The sequence below is a fragment of the Panthera leo genome, chromosome D4, assembly GCF_018350215.1.
Source record: "Panthera leo isolate Ple1 chromosome D4, P.leo_Ple1_pat1.1, whole genome shotgun sequence".
NCBI lineage: Eukaryota > Metazoa > Chordata > Mammalia > Carnivora > Felidae > Panthera > Panthera leo.
In genome coordinates, this window is record NC_056691.1 from 45,030,182 (window position 1) to 45,049,200 (window position 19,019).

At 43.2% G+C, this 19,019-nt stretch overlaps 1 protein-coding gene across 3 annotated transcripts in view; it reads left to right on the forward strand.

Moving 5' to 3' along the window:
- The first annotated feature begins 4,444 nt into the window (after positions 1-4,444).
- The window catches only part of FOCAD (focadhesin), a 322,952-nt gene continuing 308,377 nt past the window's right edge, over positions 4,445-19,019 (forward strand). For all 3 annotated transcript variants that reach the window (XM_042914239.1, XM_042914240.1, XM_042914241.1), the window contains exon 1: positions 4,445-4,500. The gene's annotated coding sequence lies outside the window, so the exon portion shown is untranslated. The remainder of the gene's footprint in view (positions 4,501-19,019) is intronic.

Here is a 19,019-nt window from a genome sequence, read left to right on the forward strand (position 1 = left end):
AGAGAGAGAAGGAGACACAGAATCTGAAACAGGCTCCAGGCTCCGAGCTGTCAGCACAGAGCCCGACGCGGGGCTCGAACTCACAGACCGCAAGATCATGACCTGAGCCGAAGTCGGCCGCTCAACCCACTGAGCCACCCAGGTGCCCCATGAGAGAACATTTTTAACACGACCACCACTACCACTGAAATATAATTTCAGAAAAAGTACTGTTCTTTTTTTTTTTCATTTTTTTGTTTTGTTTTTATTTTTATTTTTGAGACAGAGAGAGACAGAGCATGAACGGGGGAAGGGCAGAGAGAGAGGGAGACACAGAATCGGAAGCAGGCTCCAGGCTCTGAGCCATCAGCCCAGAGCCCGACCCGGGGCTTGAACTCAAGGACCGCGAGATGGTGACCTGAGCTGAAGTCGGACGCGTAACCGACTGAGACACCCAGGTGCCCCAGAAAAAGTACTGTTCTTTAAATTGAATACATTTAGGGGGCCGGGGTGGCTCAGTTGGTTACGCGTCCGACTTCAGCTCAGGTCACGATCTCACAGTTTGTGAGTTTGAGCCCCGCGTTGGGCTCTGTGCTGACAGCTTAGAGCCTGGAGCCTGCCTTGAATTCTGTGTCTTCCTCTCTCTCTGTTCCTCCCCTGCTCATGCTCTGTCTCTCTCTCTCCTTCAAAAATAAATAAAAACATTAAAAAAATAAATTGAATACATTTATTTTTAGTAAAACTCAATACATTGTCCTTATTTAGTTTTCATTTCAGCACTTGTCAGCGAAAACTTTGTCATGGACTAAGAGCTTCTGAGAGAGAGAGAGAGAGAGAGAGAAAACGCATGTGTGCACACAAGCGGGGTAGGGGCAGAGAGAGGAAGAGAGAGAGAGAGAGAAAGAGAGAGAGAGAGAGAATCCCAAGCACTGAAAGTGTAGAGCCCCATGCATATGAGATCATGACCTGAGCCAAAATCAAAAGTCAGACTCTTAATGGACAGAGCCCCCCAGGTGCCCCTGAATCTCAATTCTCAAAAGTGAAAAATCATAGGGGCTCCCGGCTGGCTCAGTCGGTAGAGCTTGCATCTCTTCATCTTAGGGTCGTGAGCTTAAGCCCCATATTGGGCATAGAGCTTACTTAAAAAAAAATAAATAAATAAAGTGGGGGTGCCTGGGTGGCTCAGTCAGTTAAGCGTCTGACTTCGGCTCAGGTCATGATCTCGAGGTTTGTGAATTCAAGCCCCGAGCTGGACTCTGTGCTGACAGCTTGGAACCTGGAGCCTGTTTCAAATTCTGTGTCTCCCTCTCTCTCTCTGTCCCTCCCCTGCTTGCACGCTGTCTCTCTCTCTCTCTCTCTAAAGAATAATAAAACATTAAAAAAAATTAAAAAGGGAAAAATCACATACTAACATATCACTGTTTATTTTTTTTATTTTAATATTTACTTATTTGTTGTTTGGGAGAGCACACGCAGGGGAGGGGCAGAGAGAGGGGGACAGAGGATCCCAAGTGGGCTCTGAGCTGACAGGCTGACAGCAGCGAGCCTGATGTGGGGCTCGAACCCACGAACCGTGAGATCGTGACTGGAGCCAAAGTCACTCAACTGACTGAGCCCCCCAGGTGCCCTGACTTACATCACTCTTTAAAAGGGCATTTGCTGGGGCACCTGGATGACTCAGTCAGTTGGGCATCCGACTTTGGCTCCGGTCATGATCTCACAGTTCAGGAGTTTGAGCCCTGCATGGGGCTGTGTGCTGATAGCTCAAAGCCTGGAGCTTGCTTCAGAGTCTGTCTCTCAAAAATAAACAAACATTAAAAAAAATTTTTTTTTAAAAGGGCATTTCCTCATGTACTCCTAAAGGCCAGCCTTTCTACAGCAGAGATAGTACATCTGTTTGAGAGTCAGAGTGCCTGGATTCCAACTTTGGTTTTGCCACTAAGTAGGTGCATGTTCTTGGTCAAGATGCTCCCCATTCTGTGCCTACTATTCCTTATTTATAAAATGTAGGTAATAACTCTATTGGTTTCATAAGTTGTTTTGCAGATTAAATGAGTTGATTTACTTAGAGCAGTGCTGTTCACATAGTTAAGTGTTCACATATAACTTTGACTAATGCGTCTCAAGAAACATGGGAATATAATTTTTTTTTAAGTTTTATTTAAATAATCTCTTCACCTAACGTGGGGCTCGAACTCATGACCCTGAGATTAAGAGTCACATGCTCTTCTGAATGTGCCACCCAGGCAACTCAAGGGAATAGAAGAATTAAAAAAAAACAATTAAAATGGCTTAGGGGCGCCTGGGTGGCTCAGTCGGTTAAGTGTCCTACTTTGGCTCAGGTCATGATGTCACAGTTCGTGAGTTTGAGCCCTGCGTTGGGCTCTGTGCTGACAGCTCGGAGCCTGGAGCCTGCTTTGGATTCTGTGTCTCTGTCTCTCTCTGCCCCTCCCCCGCTCACACTCAGTCTCTCTCTCTCTCAAGAATAAATAAACATTAAAAAAAATTAAAAAATAAAAGAGTTAAAATGGCTTAAACGGGGGGGGGGTAATTAAAATTAAAATGGTCTTAAAGAAATGCTGATGCATTTGGAATTATTAAGACTGAAGGAAAATAACAACTGTGAAAATTAATTAAGGAAAACCTCAGTAGAGTGGACTTGGGATACTTGAAGAGGAGACTGGTAGGAAAAGCCATACCACTCAATGTCAATTACAGACCCAACAGAAGAATAGACAGGAAAGAATGGTCAATTACAGGCCCCAACCAGGAAAGGATGCACCTTGCACTTCCTATAAGAAATGAACTACCCTGCAACTCAGCCAATGAGAAACCAGTATCACCCTGAACGCTTGCTTTTCTCCAATGGATTTTCATTGGATTTCATGGATTTCATTCTTCTCCATAAAATAATATTCCTCTCCTTTGTTTGTTGGACTTGCCTATGGTTTTGCTGTAGCTTGCATGTCTTGGATTGCAATTCTCTGCTATTCCTGTATAAACCCATCTTCGGCTGGTAAAATAACTGCCAGTTTATTTTCAAGATTACCATATCAAATTCCGTAAAATCAAGAAGGCAATCATAAACCTTATACAACTACTTCTCTCAGTGGATAACAGAGATTGAATATATTAGTAGTTTCAAAATTAATTCAGATAAATTCTTCCAGAATGCACAAGAGAACTGAAATGGCCGGTGGTATAGAATTACTTTTCTAAAGTGGGGTACAGGGAACCAAATCCTTCCTATGAATGATTTTGTGCTTGTCAGCACAAAATGACTTTGGAAGTTTAAGAGTACCAATGCCAAGGACTCAGAGCAGAGCTATTAAATAGACAATTTCTAGTGATGGGACCCTGGTACTAGTATTTTTTAAAAAGTTCCCCACTTCTATATATACCTTCTTAAAAAAATGTTCTAAACGAGAGAGAGAGAGAGAGAGAAGAGAGAGAGAGAGAGAGAGAGAGAGAACTCGAGTGAACAGGCTCAGTGCTGCCAAGGAGGAGCTGGAGGCAGGGCTCAATCTCACCAACTGTGAGATCATGACCTAAGTCAGTCGCTGAACCCACTGAGTCACCACCCAGGTGCCCCTATATACATACCTACTTCTGAAGGTAGTTTGGAAACTGCTGGGTAAGTCAGGTTCTCTAGAGCAACTTGTCTTAACTCTTGTATATAATTTTTCCACAACTAGAATTCTTCCTTCATAACCTTTTTTTTTTTTTCTCTCTCTCTTTCTGCTGCCTCCTTCAGCTTCTGTTCTACTGTGTGCGGCATTTAGTCTTCTATGAAAACGAGTGTTCACGCACAGGTGGACATTCAGTAATTATTAGACAAAAATAGTAACAATTAGGTGTGCCTGCTCTCCCCCGCGTAACCGAGCAGAAATACCCAGGCTATAACGTCCTATGGGACTATCCAACAGGTGGATGTACCAGTGTAGCACTGAGAGCGGCAGTGCTCTGTGTCGGCCAAGGAAGTAAAAATACGAGGCAGCAGCTACAGGGGGGAAGAACGAAGTGACAAGTTGGCTGCTTGCATAAATTTTCTGAATCCTTCACGCTCTCGGGACTATTTTTTGTTCCTGAGAAACACAATCTCCAAAGCTGCTTTGCATCGTCAAAAGCTGCATAGGGGCACGCTGCCAACAGGACTACCCGGGCACGCTGCAGTGGCATCTCCAGGCGAGCTCCTTTCATCTGCTGTCTCGTAGGCTAATCCCAGCTGCGGTGCCACCCCACGCCCCCCACCTGCCGGCGCGGCTCTTCCGGCCCGCGGGCTCCCGCAGAGAAGTACCCAGCCGCCCACGCCGCCCGCCAGCCGCAGTGCGCGGCCTTGGCCTTGGGCGTGCGTGCGACGTAGCGGGGAGGGGCGGGCCGGAGCCGGAGGAGGCGCGGCAGGCGCTCGCAGTCTGCAGTCCATTGGTCCTCTCCCCGTAGTCCCCGCCCCCAGACGTTCGTGGCGGCGGGGCGGGCCACGTCAGGCAGCCGGCGCGGGGCTGAGCTTGTGGCAGAAGGGAGGTAAGCGATGCGGGGTGGCAGGCGGCCGGCTGCGGGCCGCTGCCCCCTGCTCAGAGGCCGCAGGATCGCACTCGCCTGTGGCCTGTCTCAGCTTGGCGTGGAGGGCGGCTTAGGCCCTGCAGGCCTGGGGCTGTGCTGGGAGATGGGGCAGTGGAGCATGTGGCGGCAGGGCCGCACCAGGGCGTGGGTGGCCAGGAATGGGACAGGTTCTGCCGTTTGTCCTCGTCCTTTCCTGTCTGGGCTCTGAACTCCTGGACGACTAGGCCTTCTGCGTTAGAGAGCTCCGCGATGCCTGGGTGGGGCCGGCTCTGGTGCTTGCGGTGGGGGCTCAGCAGGATCTTGACTCGGAAACCGATCAGCGCGATCCTTGCATACTTAACCTGCAGCAGGTTGCAGTTCTTCCACTCTTCCCTGACCGGTTCCCCAGTTGAAGGCAGTGCAGGGGATTCTGGGTCGTTTCCTTTCTGGCCGGGAGGTGGGGGGCCTGGAGGGGACGGGGACGGTCTCCTCATTACCAGTGACTCATTCAGATCCTGTCCACTTCAATGCAAAGGCTTATGGGTGAGCAGGGCCTGTTTTCAGACCTCCTGATTCTCAGGCTCTGTCCTCCCTTGCTGGAATTACCTAAAAAAAAAAAATATAATAATAACATATATATACATATATATGTTTTGAAATGCCTACAACACCTATGCGGAGATTTGCATAGACTTGCCGTTGTGTTGCACGTACGAGTTGTGTGTTGCACCATGAGTTTTAATTTCAGCTATGGCATCATCATGATCCTTCAGTTTAGTTCCTGAAATTGGTGCTTCTGCAATCAATGAAGTCATCCTATCCAGTATCATGCAATCGTTCATTCATCCATTTGACAATTTTTTTTTTTTTTTTGATGAATTCCTTAATGGTTAGGGTTTTATGTCAGAAACTAACATGGCATTCCCTGCCTTTCCCCCATTGTATCTGCCAGTTTTATTGTCTAGATTTGAGATGTAGGTTTTTTTTTTGTTGTTGTTGATGTTGATGGTTTAGTTTCAGGTTCCAGATTTAGGTACAGAAGCTCATGATTCTATATCGTAAGATAGAGCTCTTCTGAGATCTCATTCAGTTTTTCTTACTTTCACCTCTAGGAAGCCTCAGGCCATGATGGCTAGAGGTGCTGTAATATTGCTTACTGTACTATGAAAGACCCTAGGTTTTAGGTGCCTGTGTGTAAAGTGAGGGGATGGAATTAGAAGTATTCTGTAATTTTGAAATGTTCAAGGAGAGGAAGGGCATCGGCATGTTTACTGAACCGTGTTAGTGGTTGGGAAGTGACCATTTTTAAAACACAGAATGTATTTTATGATTATATGCTTTAATCTTTCTGAATCTGCCCACATTTACTTTTTGACTAGCAAGCAGGTGCATATTTACAATTTTGGTTCACATTCAATTCCTGCATACAAAGCACTATGACTCATCTAAATTTTGAAATGTAATAATCAGGATCTTCTTAATGTTATGCTTAAAGGTATGATATAAAGACAACTGGATAAGTATGCAATTTTCAAAGTACTTTGAGTTGCAGCGGTAGATTAGTGGTAGCTAAAACCAAGGTCTGCCTTGGTTATTTGCTTACTTGGTTAAATGTTAGGTAGTTACCATCACCTGGTTAATATCTATCAATGTCATCTCTGTGTTAACATGTATTTTATCAAGCTGAAATTTATTGGAATTCAATTGATTGCTGCTTCCACTTGAGAATTGATAACCCAAAGGTAAATAAATCATTAGTTTGAGAATAAAAATGCCCATAGAGATAGAACAATAGTTTTTTTATTTGCTGATTGGTTAATGGGACTTACAAGTAAATCGTTTGGCCTTCTTGCAGGTGAAAAAATGATTTCTAAAATAGTTCTGAGACATGATATTCATAGCCTTGTGATATTTTTTGGATGTTATTCACAAGCCATTATGTGAATTAAATTGTTTATGTCACTATTAGGGATTTGGAAAGTTTAAGGAAATAGAACTTTTCAGAGTTTTGCTTTTGCAAAATTTCTAGAACTTTCTAGTTCTAGAAATGGACCAGATCAAGATGGGAAGATTGAGGAGAAATGTAAGAACTGAGGGAAAAAAAATCCAAGTGGAGACTTTTCTAGTTTAAAATTTGAGCAGAAAAAAACACAGTGAAAAACACAAACATAACTATATTTGGAAGAAGTGTAAGGAAATACTAGTGTCAGGATTACTGGTGAGTCTATATCAAAACTTGATTTTTTTAAAATTGAAGTATAATTGGCATATGCTATCCTATTAGTGTCAGGTGTATATCATAGTGATTTGATATTTTTATACATTGTGAAATTCCCGTGAGTCTAGTTATCATCTGTCACCATGCAAAGGTCTTACAATATAATTGACCATATTCCCTATGATGTACATTACATCCCCATGACTTACTGATTTTATAACTGGAAGTTTGTACTTCTTAACCCCCTTCACCTATTTTGTGCGCTCCCCCCCCCCCCCCCATTCTCCTCTTTGGTAACAGTTTGTTTACTGTATCTATGACTCTGTTTCTGTTTTGTTTTGTTCATTTATTTTGTTTTTCAGATTGCACATGTAAGTGAAATCAGACGATGGGTTTTTTCTGACTTATTTCCCTTGGCATAAAACACTTTAGGTCCATCCATATTTTTGCACATGACAGGATTTCATTCTTTTTTATGGCCGAGTAATATTCTGGTGTATGTAAATAAAATGTACCATATCCTCTTTATCCATTCATCTATCAATGGACATCTATTTATGGTTCCTAAAAAAGAAACCTAGAGTGGTAATTTCAACTTTGATCATGGTACATCTGGGCAATACATGCTTCTTTCGGAGATGTGAAATCTATATTGTACATTTTAAATTTATTTTTATTTTTTTATTTTTACTTTTTTTAATGTTTATTTACTTTTGAGAGACAGAGAGTACGTGTGCATGTGAGTGGGGGAGGGACAGAGAGAGAGAGAGGGAGATGGAATCCCAAGCATGCTCTACACCATCAGCACAGAGCCCCACATGGGGCTCGAACCCACAAAGCATGAGATGGTGACCTGAGCCGAAACCAAGAGTCGGATGCTGAACTGACTGAGCCCCCCAATTGCCCCTATATTATATATTTTTGAAGAAGTACTACAGATCTAGGGGCGCCTGTGTGGATCAGTTGGTTTAGTGTCTGACTTCAGCTCAGGTCATGATCTCATGGTTTGTGAGTTCAAGCCCCACATTGGGTTCTCTGCTGGTAGCCTAGAGCCTGCTTTGGATCCTCTGTCCCCCCCCATCTCTCTCTGCCCTTCCCCTGCTCGTGCTCTCTCTTCTTTCAAAAATAAACAAACATTAAAAAAAAAAAGTACTACAGGTCTAAAGATGAGTAGTATAATAAAATATAGTATAATTATGTAAGTGTAAGTTTGATTTGCAATTCATGATAAGTTGGATGAAGGTAGTATATACTATCTCTACATGATAGGAAATGAGATTTGCTCAGCTGATAGGACAAGGGATGTTCATCAGTTTTTCTCCCATTTATTATTTTAAAACATTTTTAAAACATTTGAAAGATTATTTTAAAACATTTTTATTTTATATATATATATAGAGAGAGGGGGGCAGGGGAGCAAGGGAGCAAGGGAGAGGGGCAGAAGAGGGAGAGAGAATCTTAAGTGGGCTTCACCGTGTGGGGCTCGATCCCACGACCCTGGGAGCATGACCCGAGCTGAAATCAACCAACTGAGCCAGGCACCCCTCCCATTTACATTATTTGAAACAAGGGGCGCTTGGGTGGCTCAGTGAGTTGAGCATCCAACTTTGGCACAAGTCACGATCTCATGGTTTGTGAGTTTGAGCCCAGCGTCAGACTCTGTCTGACAGCTCAGAGCCTGGAACCTGTTTCTGATTCTGTGTCTCCCTCTCTCTCTGCCCCTCCCCCACTCATGCTCTGTCTCTGTCTCTCAAAAATAAATAAAAATGTTAAAAAAAATTAAGTTATTTAAAACAAACTTTCAAGCAATATGGAAGATCCCATCTAGTTTCAAACAATAGATTGAACGTTGTTGTTTTTATAAATTGGGCCCCCTAAGCACTCCTGGTCTCATAATTTTTATCCTATTTCAAGTCCTGTTGGAAGTAATAACATTGCAGTTATGATTTTTAAATTTTGCTAAATTTATATTGGCTTTTATTCAATTAGACTGAGTTACTTTAGTTTTATATATTTTGAAGATGTTCAAAAAATTTGATATTAAATGTTGTGCAATTTTCTGTTGTTCATGATAGGGAAAATACTTCTTTAGGCCCAAGGAATTTGAGAATCTGAACTGCATAGATAGTCAGCTGTTATTATTTATTTAGAGATTTGTCTTTTCCTTTGCCTGGAGACCAATGAAGCATTCCATCCAAGGTTCTGAACTGAAGATTTCAGTTCTTTTCAGTGCATTAGATTATATCCTTTAATCTCTTTTTGGTTAAATAAATGAAGGCTTGCTAATTTGGCTGATAAACATGTTGAACAAACGTCATAATTGTGAATGTTGTAACTATAGTTTTGTTACCAGGTTTTTTTTTTTATTAAAATTTTTAAAAACATTAAAAGATGTTTATTTTTGAAAGAGACAGAGTATGAGTGGGGGAGGGGCAGAGGGAGAGGGAGACACAGAATCCAAAGCAGGTTCCAGCCTCTGAGCTGTCAGCACAGAGCCCAATGGGGGGCTCGAACTCATGAACCGTGAGATCATGACTTGAGCCTAAGCCTGACACTTAACTGACTGAGCCACCCAGGCGCCCCTGTTACCAGGTTTTCTCACGGCCACGGTGTACTTTTCTTTCCTCTCTTTAAAACCTTTTTCTTTGGCCTAGCTGCTTTCAGAATTTACTGTATCTTTTACTTTATTTAATGATCATTGAACAGGTTGGTTTATATAATCAAAACTTCAGGTGTTAGTTTATGATATTAGGACACATGGAGGGAGTGGCAGAAACTTTTTATTAAAGTTTTGCATTGTTGGGGTGCCTGGGTGGCTCAGTCCGTTAAGTGTCCGACTCTTGACTTCAGCTCAGGTCGTGATCCGCGGTTCGTGAGTTTGAGCCCCACATTTGGCTCTGCACTGACCGCACAGAGCCTGTTGAGGATTCTCTCCCTCTGTCTCTGCCCCTCCCCCTCTCATGTGCTCGGTGTTCTCTCTCAAAATAAATAAAAGAACTTAAAAAAATAAAAAAAAGTTTGGTATTGTTGAAACATTTAAATAAATGGAATTTTTAGAGTCATTGATATTAAAGATACTGTATTTATTTGGGGTGCCTGGCTGGCTCAGTTGGTAGAGCATGTGACTCTCGGGGTCGTTTTTTTTTTTTTTCCAACAAAGAGTATCTGCTCTGGTCCTGGGTCCCTAACTTTCCTTCAAAGAACTTGAAAAGTATTGTGTGGAAGCCACAGAGAGGGCCAAACTACAGAGAGGAATATTACAATTAGTTGCATGTATAGCATACTGGAGGGCAAAGGGGGGAAACTGAATATGAGATTTCAGGAGCTTCAGAGAAGGCTTTCTGGAGGCTTGTTTGCTTGAACTGAATTTTGAAAGCAAGTAGAAATTAGTTGGTGAGGACGGAGGATAAACATTCTGGGCCCAAGGGAGAAGTGAGAACAGACTGACAGATGAGAGACAAAACATAGACTCTTCACGTATTAAGGGGTGGATAGAGAAATGAGGTTTAATATATAAACAAAGAGCATATAATGAAAAGCCCTCTTCCCTACCGTTTTAAACATTTTGACCTTTATCCTTGAGGCTGTGGTGATCCAATGGGTAAGAGATTTTTTAAAATTTATTTTAAATTTTTTAAATTGACATCCAAATTAGTTAGCATCTAGTGCATCAATGACTTCAGGAGTAGATTCCTTAGTGCCCCTCGCCCATGTAGCCCACCCGCCCTCCCACAACCCCTCCAGCAACCCTCAGTTTGTTCTCCATAATTATGAGTCTCTTCTGTTTTGTCCCCCTCCCTGTTTTTATATTATTTTTGTTTCCCTCCCCTTGTGTTCATCTGTTTTGTCTCTTAAAGTCCTCATATGAGTGAAGTCATATGATTTGTGTCTTTCTCTGACTGACTAATCTCACTTAGCATAATACCCTCCAGTTGCATCCACATAGTTGCAAATGGCAAGATTTCATGCTTTTTGACTGCCGAGTAATACTCCATTGTATATCTATACCACCTCTTCTTTATCCATTCATTCATCGATGGACATTTGGGCTCTTTCCATACTTTGGCTATCATTGATCGTGCTGCTATAAACATGGGGGTGCATGTGTCCTGAATGGGTAAGAGATTTTAAGTTGAAGAAAGTTAAGATCAGTTTCATGTGGCAAGGCGAGGAATGAATGGTAGTGGAGCAAGGCGCGTTGGTGAAAGGGCAGTATGATAGAGCTCCAAATGATGCAGGGGGGCTTGAGAGACTAGGATGGACCCAAGATCTATTAAGATGATGAAAGCGGTGTCTAGTTCGATGTGTGGGATGAGGAAAAGGTGGATGGAGTCAAGGATACCTCCTAGGTTTATGGCTTCCCAAGGTAGGAATCACATGAGGATTATCAAGAAACTAAGATCAGTCTTGGATATGCCTTTAGGTCACACATTTGATGCTGTTCTGTGGGCAGTTGGCAGTACTGGTCTGGGAAGGAGGAGGTGGTTTTAAGCAATATAGCGATTAAGATGTTATCAATATATAGGTGATAGTTAAAACAGTGTGCGTATAGATCTAGATACCGAAGAGAGTTTGTAGGATAAGAAAGAAGCAAGCAAAAAAGAAACTCTGGGAAGTACCACCGTATAAGGAAGATGATCCAGTGAAAAAGAATGAGAAGGAACAGTGGAGCTCTAGAAGGCAAGGGCGTCGAGGATTTCAGAAGGAGAGAATGGACAACTGTGAAATACCACGGAGGATGGAAGAGTGCTGTCTAGAGGTTTTAGGAAGGTCTACCACATAGGCAAGAATGATTAGTTTGCAACGTTCCTAGTTCATATAATTGTATAACTTTCTGTAGCAAAATTCAATAGAACCAGACGTTATGTATAGTTGGAATGAACCAGTGTTTGGATTTTGTTATCTACCTATGATAGGAATGCAAGGGAGCTCAAGGTATTAGTAAGACAATGGTAGAAGTGTTGAAACATGAGGTTTAGACTGCGTGGAGGTAGTGACCAAGCCAAGAGGGGGCTGAGAGATTGATAGAAAATATTGGTTCAAGGGATTAGAAGTCTGGGTGAGGTGTGCCTGTATAAGGTATATAGGGTATAAGGAAGATAGCTGATAGAAGTACTCTGGAATCAGAGAAGAATATTGGAGTTTAAGATTTTAGGGTGCTGATAGAATGTAGGAATTGGCCAGGGGTGTAGATGGCTGAAATGGAGGTGATACGGAGATATTCAAGAATAATGAGACTGGTGTATTGGATGAATCACTGACTTAGAAATGGGCCCCAGAAGACCATGGTACCCAGGGTGGAGAGCCAGACTATGGTTTCTGAGTTTTAAGATTGCCTATAGTAGTGATTAGTATATGTGGGACATGAAGATACTTGGATGGCATGACCTCACAGGTATGAGACTAAAAGGTCAGGCTTCTTCTGGGCCTTGGAGCTTGGCAGAATGATTAACTTTCACCGAAATGGCCACCAAAGAAGGAAAGTGTAGTTTCCATTCGGCCTAAGAAGTAGGGGGAACATCTCCGTGTTGCCTGTGGAGTCTGCTTGGGATTCTCACTCTCTCTCTCTTCTCCTCCCCTGCTCGTGCTTCGTCTTGAGAGGAAGAGAGAGAGAGGGAGAGCGAGAGGGAGAGCGAGCGAGACAGTGTGCTCTCTCTTCCAACCCTCTCTTAAAATAAACTGTAAATTTAATTTTTTTAATGTTCTTGTTTTATTTTATTTTTTTTTTTTTTTCCAACGTTTTTTATTTTTATTTTTGGGACAGAGAGAGACAGAGCATGAACGGGGGAGGGGCAGAGAGAGAGGGAGACACAGAATCGGAAACAGGCTCCAGGCTCCGAGCCATCGGCCCAGAGCCTGACGCGGGGCTCGAACTCACGGACCGCGAGATCGTGACCTGGCTGAAGTCGGACGCTTAACCGACTGCGCCACCCAGGCGCCCCCTTGTTTTATTTTTGAGAGAGAGAGCATGAGTGGAGAAGGGGCAGGGAGAAAGGAAGACACAGAATCCGAAGCAGGCTCCAGGCTCCGAGCTGTCAGCACAGAGCCCGACACGGGGCTCGAACTCATGGACTGTGAGATCATGACCTGAGCCGAAGTCGGTCACTCAACTGGCTGAGCCACCCAGGTGCCCCTCAAAATAAACTTTAAAAAGAAGTAAGGGGAGCATCTAATGAAGATGTTGAGCATCTAATAACAGAACTTGTTAACCATGGAATCAGAGTCCAAAAAGCGAGGACTGTTTACTGGAGAGGAAGGCAGGTTAGGAAGTGTTGGGTGTGAGGGAGGCTGACCCTGTTTTTCTGAAGCGTTCGTCTGGCTTTGAAGCATTTGTCTTGACTTCCAACACGCTTTTCATCGCACGTGCCAGTTCTCCGGTATTGTTAGGACGCCTGGAAGGTTATGTTGACCATTTTAGGTTCGTTCTGGTGTAAAAAATGCCTCGATACTAATGACGACTGCCATGGATTTGGGAGGCGGGCATACATGCACCTACCTCTGATTTCCTTCCTGTTATCTTAGGGCCTCGAGGCCCGTTGAGCAGTCTGTGTTTCTAAGGACTGTTCCTCACTCATGCATAAGATCCTGTTCGTTTTACCTCTTCAGAGGTTTGGCTCCAATTTCTCTCCTGCAAAATTGCTTTTTTCCCTCATTGCTGGATTATTCCCTTCAGTATGTTAACATCCTATTTCTCTTATCTTAAAACAATTACCTTTCCAGGGTGCCTGGCTGGCTCAGTCGGTGGAGCACGTGGCTCTTGATCTCGGGGTTGTAAGTTCGAGCCCCACACTGGGTGTAGAGATTACTTAAAAACAAAATCCTAAAAAAAAGTCTTTAAAGGGGTGGCTGGCTGGCTGAGTCAGGAGCATGCAACTTTTGATGCGGGGGTTGTGAGTTTGAGGCCCGCATGGGGTATAGAGATTACTTAAATAAACAAATAAACACTTAAACTAAAATTTTTATTTTATTTTGGAGAGGTGGGGGAGGAGGTGCAGAAGGAGAGAGAGAGAGAATCCTGAGCAGGCTCCACCCTTAGTGCAGGGCTGGATGTGGGGCTCGATCCCATGACCCTGGGATCATGATCTGAGCCAAAATCAAGAGTGCTGTTGCCATGTCCAACCAACTGAGCCACCCAGGCACCCCTCCGGAAAACAAAATCTTAAAAAAAAAAATTTTTTTAACTAAATCCTTAAAAAAAACACAAAACCTGTCTTCATCCCATTTCCCCCTTATGCCGCCGCATAATTTCTTTTTCCCCCTTTATGGTGAAACTTATGTGTCCATTTACTTTCTTCTCTTTCTTCCTCAAACCCACTGTAATCTGGCTTCCCTCACACTCTGAAACAATTTGCTCTCCTCAAAGTGACTCTGATTTTCATTTTGCTAAACCCAAAGGTCTGTCTTTCAATCCTCATCTCTTACCTGACCTCATCAGCATTTCTGCCCCAACTTTACTGAGTTATCAGTGACACATATTGCGAAAGTGACACATATTAACAGAAGAGAAATCTAGTAAGTATTTTAAAAATAATCACTCTATGGGGCGCCTGGGTGGCTCAGTTGGTTAAGTGTCTGACTTCGGCTCAGGTCATGAGCTCATGGTTTGTGGGTTTGAGCCCTGTGTTGGGCTCTGTGCTGACAGTTTGGAGCCTGGATCCCACTTCAGATTCTGTGTCTCCCACCCCCCCCCCCCCCCCGCCCTCGAAAATCAGTAAACATTAAAAAAACTTTTTTTGGAAAAATAATCATTCTGGGAGTGCCTAGGTGGCTCAGTCGGTTGAACATCCGATTCTTGATCTCTGCTCAGGTCATGATATCACAGTTTATGAGTTTGAGGCCCACATCAGGCTCTACTCTGAGAGTGTGGAGCCTGCTTGAGATTCTCTGTCTCCCTCTCTCTCCCCCCCTCTCTCAAAATAAATGAATAAAATTTATATATATATGTTTAAATATATATATAATATATGTAATTAAATATATAATTATATATTACATATAATAATAAATATATAATAATATATGTAATTAAATATATAATAAAAATATATATAATAATAATAATCACTCTGGCTGCTGTTGCAAAAAATGCCCCACGTTCTACCCATTTCCTATATGCACATTTCTTTACAAAGTGACTTTGTTGCTTCCCTCAGGAAGAGGTAATCCATTTCTCCATCCCCTTGAATCTGGACTTCCTTGTGACTGCTTTAATCAGCAGCAGGGGAAGTGGGATTTCTTAGTCTCAAAGCCACATAGCTTCCTCTTGCCTTGCTTCCATTAGACCACCACGTTAAGAAGCATGGAATAGCTTGCTGTAACACATGTAGGAGAGACCAGCCATCCCAGCGGAAGCCTCCAAACCTACCGGTCCCCGTTTGCCACATGAGTGAGCCTAGACAAGACTCGCAAAAGAAGTACCCCCTCTCCTCTTCTTCAAACCCAACCCAAATTGCCAACCCCAGAATCATAAACTAGTAAGTGATGGTTGCTTTGCCTCACTAAATTTCAGAAGTGGGTTGTAATCGCTAACCAATAGAGGCTCTTAGAACATCAAGGACGGACAATGGGGGGCTTACACTAGAGTGAGAATGGTAGGTAATGAGAAGTAGTGAGAAGATTCTAGACATATGTGTGGATTGTAAGAGAAAGTGGAGAGTCAAGGATGACACCCAGGTTTTTTCCCTGAGTCATAGAAAAGAAGGAGTTTCCATTAACAGAGATGGGGAAGACCACAGATGAAGCAAGTATAGGGAAGAAATCAGGACTTGAGTTTGAGCTTTCTATTAGTCATTCAAATAGAAACACTGGGTACGTATCTGGATACACAGAGTCTGGATTTCAAGGAACGAGGTTCAGGCTAAAAATATAAATTTTGCAGCTGACTATTACCAGTATTAAGGACTGAATGATATGATTGGGGGACTGTGAGGTCTAACACTGAGCCCAGGAGCACTCCAATGTTAAGAGGTCAGAGAGATAAGAAAGAACCAGGAAGGGAAAAGAAAAGGGGCATCAGGTGAAAGAAAAACCAGGAATTGTGCATCTTTGATCATTAAGGGAAGAAGGTGTTTCAAGAAGCAGAAAGTGATCAACTGTTTTAAAAAATGCTGATGGGGGACACCTGGGTGGCTCAGTCGGTTAAGCATCCGACTTTGGCTCAGGTCATGATCTCACAGTTCATGAGTTTGAGCCCCATGTCGGGCTCTGTGCTGACAGCTCAGAGCCCGGAGCCTGCTTCAGATTCTTTGCCTCCCTCTCTCTGACCCTCCCTGCTCGCTGTCTTTCTGTGAAGAATAGACATTTAAGAAAAATTTTAAAAACGCTGATGGGAAATGGTAACTATGGGACAGGCTGGAGGTGGCAGTAATACGAGGGTGGTAATCATCTGGCAAAAATGTTACGATTTATATCTCAAAGTGAAGAGGCTGCTATTCCGTGACTAAAGTTCAGGTATTCCATGCCATTGATTTGAGAATATGACCCTCTTCCAAAGAACAAAGAGCCTGGATGTGGAAGAACACTCTGGCTAAGCAGACCTCTGAAAAAAAACAGATCACAAAAGTGATTGCAAGAGGAAGCCACGGGTTTCCTCGGGTAAGAGCCAGAATCTGTTCCAAGAGCTTTGCCATAAAACACCAAAGAGATACCCAGGCCCGAAAATAGTTTGGTACCAAAAGCCTACCTTTAGTCTTCTGCATTGCAGCAGATGACTGCCTCTTTCCGTTGTCTGACCTAAAACCTTTGGTGTCCTCCTTTCCTCTTCTTACCTTCCACATCCAATCCGTTTGCACATTTTGTCAAAATATATGGAAAGTCTGACCTCTTCTCCCCGTTGCTACTGCTGTTCTCCAAGGCAATGTGGTTTCTCTCCCTGGATTATTGCTGGAACCTCCTCATGGTCTCTTCTTTTTTCCATTCTTGCCTGTTTATGGTTTACTTCTTCAGAGAAGCCAGAATGATCTTTTAGAAATGACAGTCGAGTCTGACATCCTCCTGTCCCAAACCCTGTAGGACTCTTCTGTCTCACTGAGGAACCCCAAAGCTCACGGCGGCCTGCAGGCACTTACAATATCTGGGCCCCTGGTCACTCTTTGCTCTCCCACTGCCCAATTTGTTCATGTGGACGAACTACGTTGGTGTCTTCGGTCTTCCCTAAACCTGCTAAGCGTGTCTCCACCTCAAGGTTTGTGCTTCGTGTTCCTTCTGTCTGGAATGTTCATTACTTCCTTCTGGTCTCTGTCCAAATGTCACTCTCCCAGAAAGGCCTTTCTTTATCCTTTGACAGATGCCCAAACATATAAGATTGCCCTAAAGGGGCGCCTGGGTGGCTCGGTGGGCTAAGTGGCTCTTGCTTTCGGCTCAGGTCATGATCTCCCCGTTTGTGAGTTAGAGCCCCGTGACGGACTCTGCGCTGACAGTGTGGGGCCTGCTTGGGATTCTTTCTCTCTGACCTTCCTTGGCTCGCCCTCTCTCTTCCTCTCTCCGTCTCCCTCTCTCTGCCAGTAAATGGATGAATGAATGAATGGACTGTCCTAAAATTTATCTATTGATGACGTAGTGGTTTTGAGGTGTTATGTTGTATATGCATTTGGAAAATTAAAAGGAAATAAACTCTTTGTACTGTAATTTTAGCAACTAAAAGAACCTAGCTTTTATAGAGTGTCAGTTATAGGCTAGACGAATAAGTGCTAGAGAACTACTGTTGACACACAGTGCCAGTAGTTAACAATATGGTCTTGTGAACTTCAAAAAAAATTTTTTTTTTTTTTTACAGATTATTTTGACTTTTGACTTATTTATTTATTTTTTTAGAGAGCAGGAGAGGGGAGAGGGGCAGAGGGAGAGAGCGAGAATCCCCAGCAATCTCCACGCTCCCGCCGCCCCGGGATCGTGACCCGAGCCAAAACCAAGAGTCGTACGCTCAACCGACTGAGCCCCCCCCCCCCCGGGAGCCCCCCCAAATCCGATAGAGTAGATCTCATGTTAGGTTGTCTTTAACGACCATGCCCAACCAAAAGGATACAAGACACGGAAGGTGTTGCGTGTCTATGACGTTGATTGTGCCGATGGTATCCTGGGCGTTTGCATGTGTCCGGACTCCTCACGTGGTACATGAGAAGTTATGTGCATTTCCTTGGATATCATGTCCATTATTATACAGTAGCGTGGTGACAAAAATACCTACTCTCTCACCTGAGGCTAACTTACTTGATTAACATGAGATTGGAGAAAGTTGAACACACTGGAGGAACACTTAATTTTTTTCAGGGACAGATGGATTCATTTGCTGGCAAACCACTTAGAATCCAAGGTAATTCTGTTAGCTTACTTGTTTGGAACTCTGCAGGACCATTAGAGCTTCTAATAACTCAAAGGTGTGACTTTCTCATTAAATAGCTCTTAATAAGCAGTGTAATTGGATCAAGTGAGACCTTTTTATCTTGTGTGCGGTGGTGAAACTGCCTCTTGCAGACAGTGATAAAGGACTGTGGTTTCAAGTGAATCGATAACATTACCACTTTTTTTTAAAGATTTTATTTTATTTTTGTACAGTTACCTCTACACCCAGTGTGGGACTCAAACCCACAGCCCTGAGATCAAGAGTCGCACACTCCACCGACTGAGCCAGTCATGAACCCCGAGATCACTCTTTTTTTTTTTTTATCGAGACCCCAAAACTGATCTTATGGTTTTATTTGAAGAGGATTAGTGATTTTTATTTAGTGTAAAAAAAGTAATGTATGCCAATTGCAGGGGAGGTGGGGAATTAAATGTAGCAAATACAAGGAGGAATTTGATAGGTGGTAATCACCTGTCATCTTATTATCCAGAAGGGTACTTGTTGGGGCCCCTGGATGGCTCAGTCGGTTGAGCGTCTGACAGAAGGGTACTTGTTAACATTTTTGCATATTCACTTTTTTCCTTAATCCTTTATGTATATACTTTATATATATACTTTAAACTTGGTTATGTTCATGATTGTTTGCAAAAATTTCTTTCTTTTTTAAAAAAATTTTTTAAATGTTTACTCGCTTTTTGAGAGAGAGAGAGAGAGAGCGAGGCAGAGAGCGAGAGAGACACAGAATCCAAAGCAGGCTCCAGGCTCTGAGCTGTCGGCACAGAGAGCCTGGCACTAGGATCGAACTCATGAACTGTGAGATCATGACTTGAGCTGAAGTCGGCCACTTAACTGAGCCATCCAGGTGCCCCTTTTTCTTTCTTTCTTTCTTTCTTTTCTTTCTTTCTTTCTTTCTTTCTTTCTTTCACTCTACCATAAGCATTT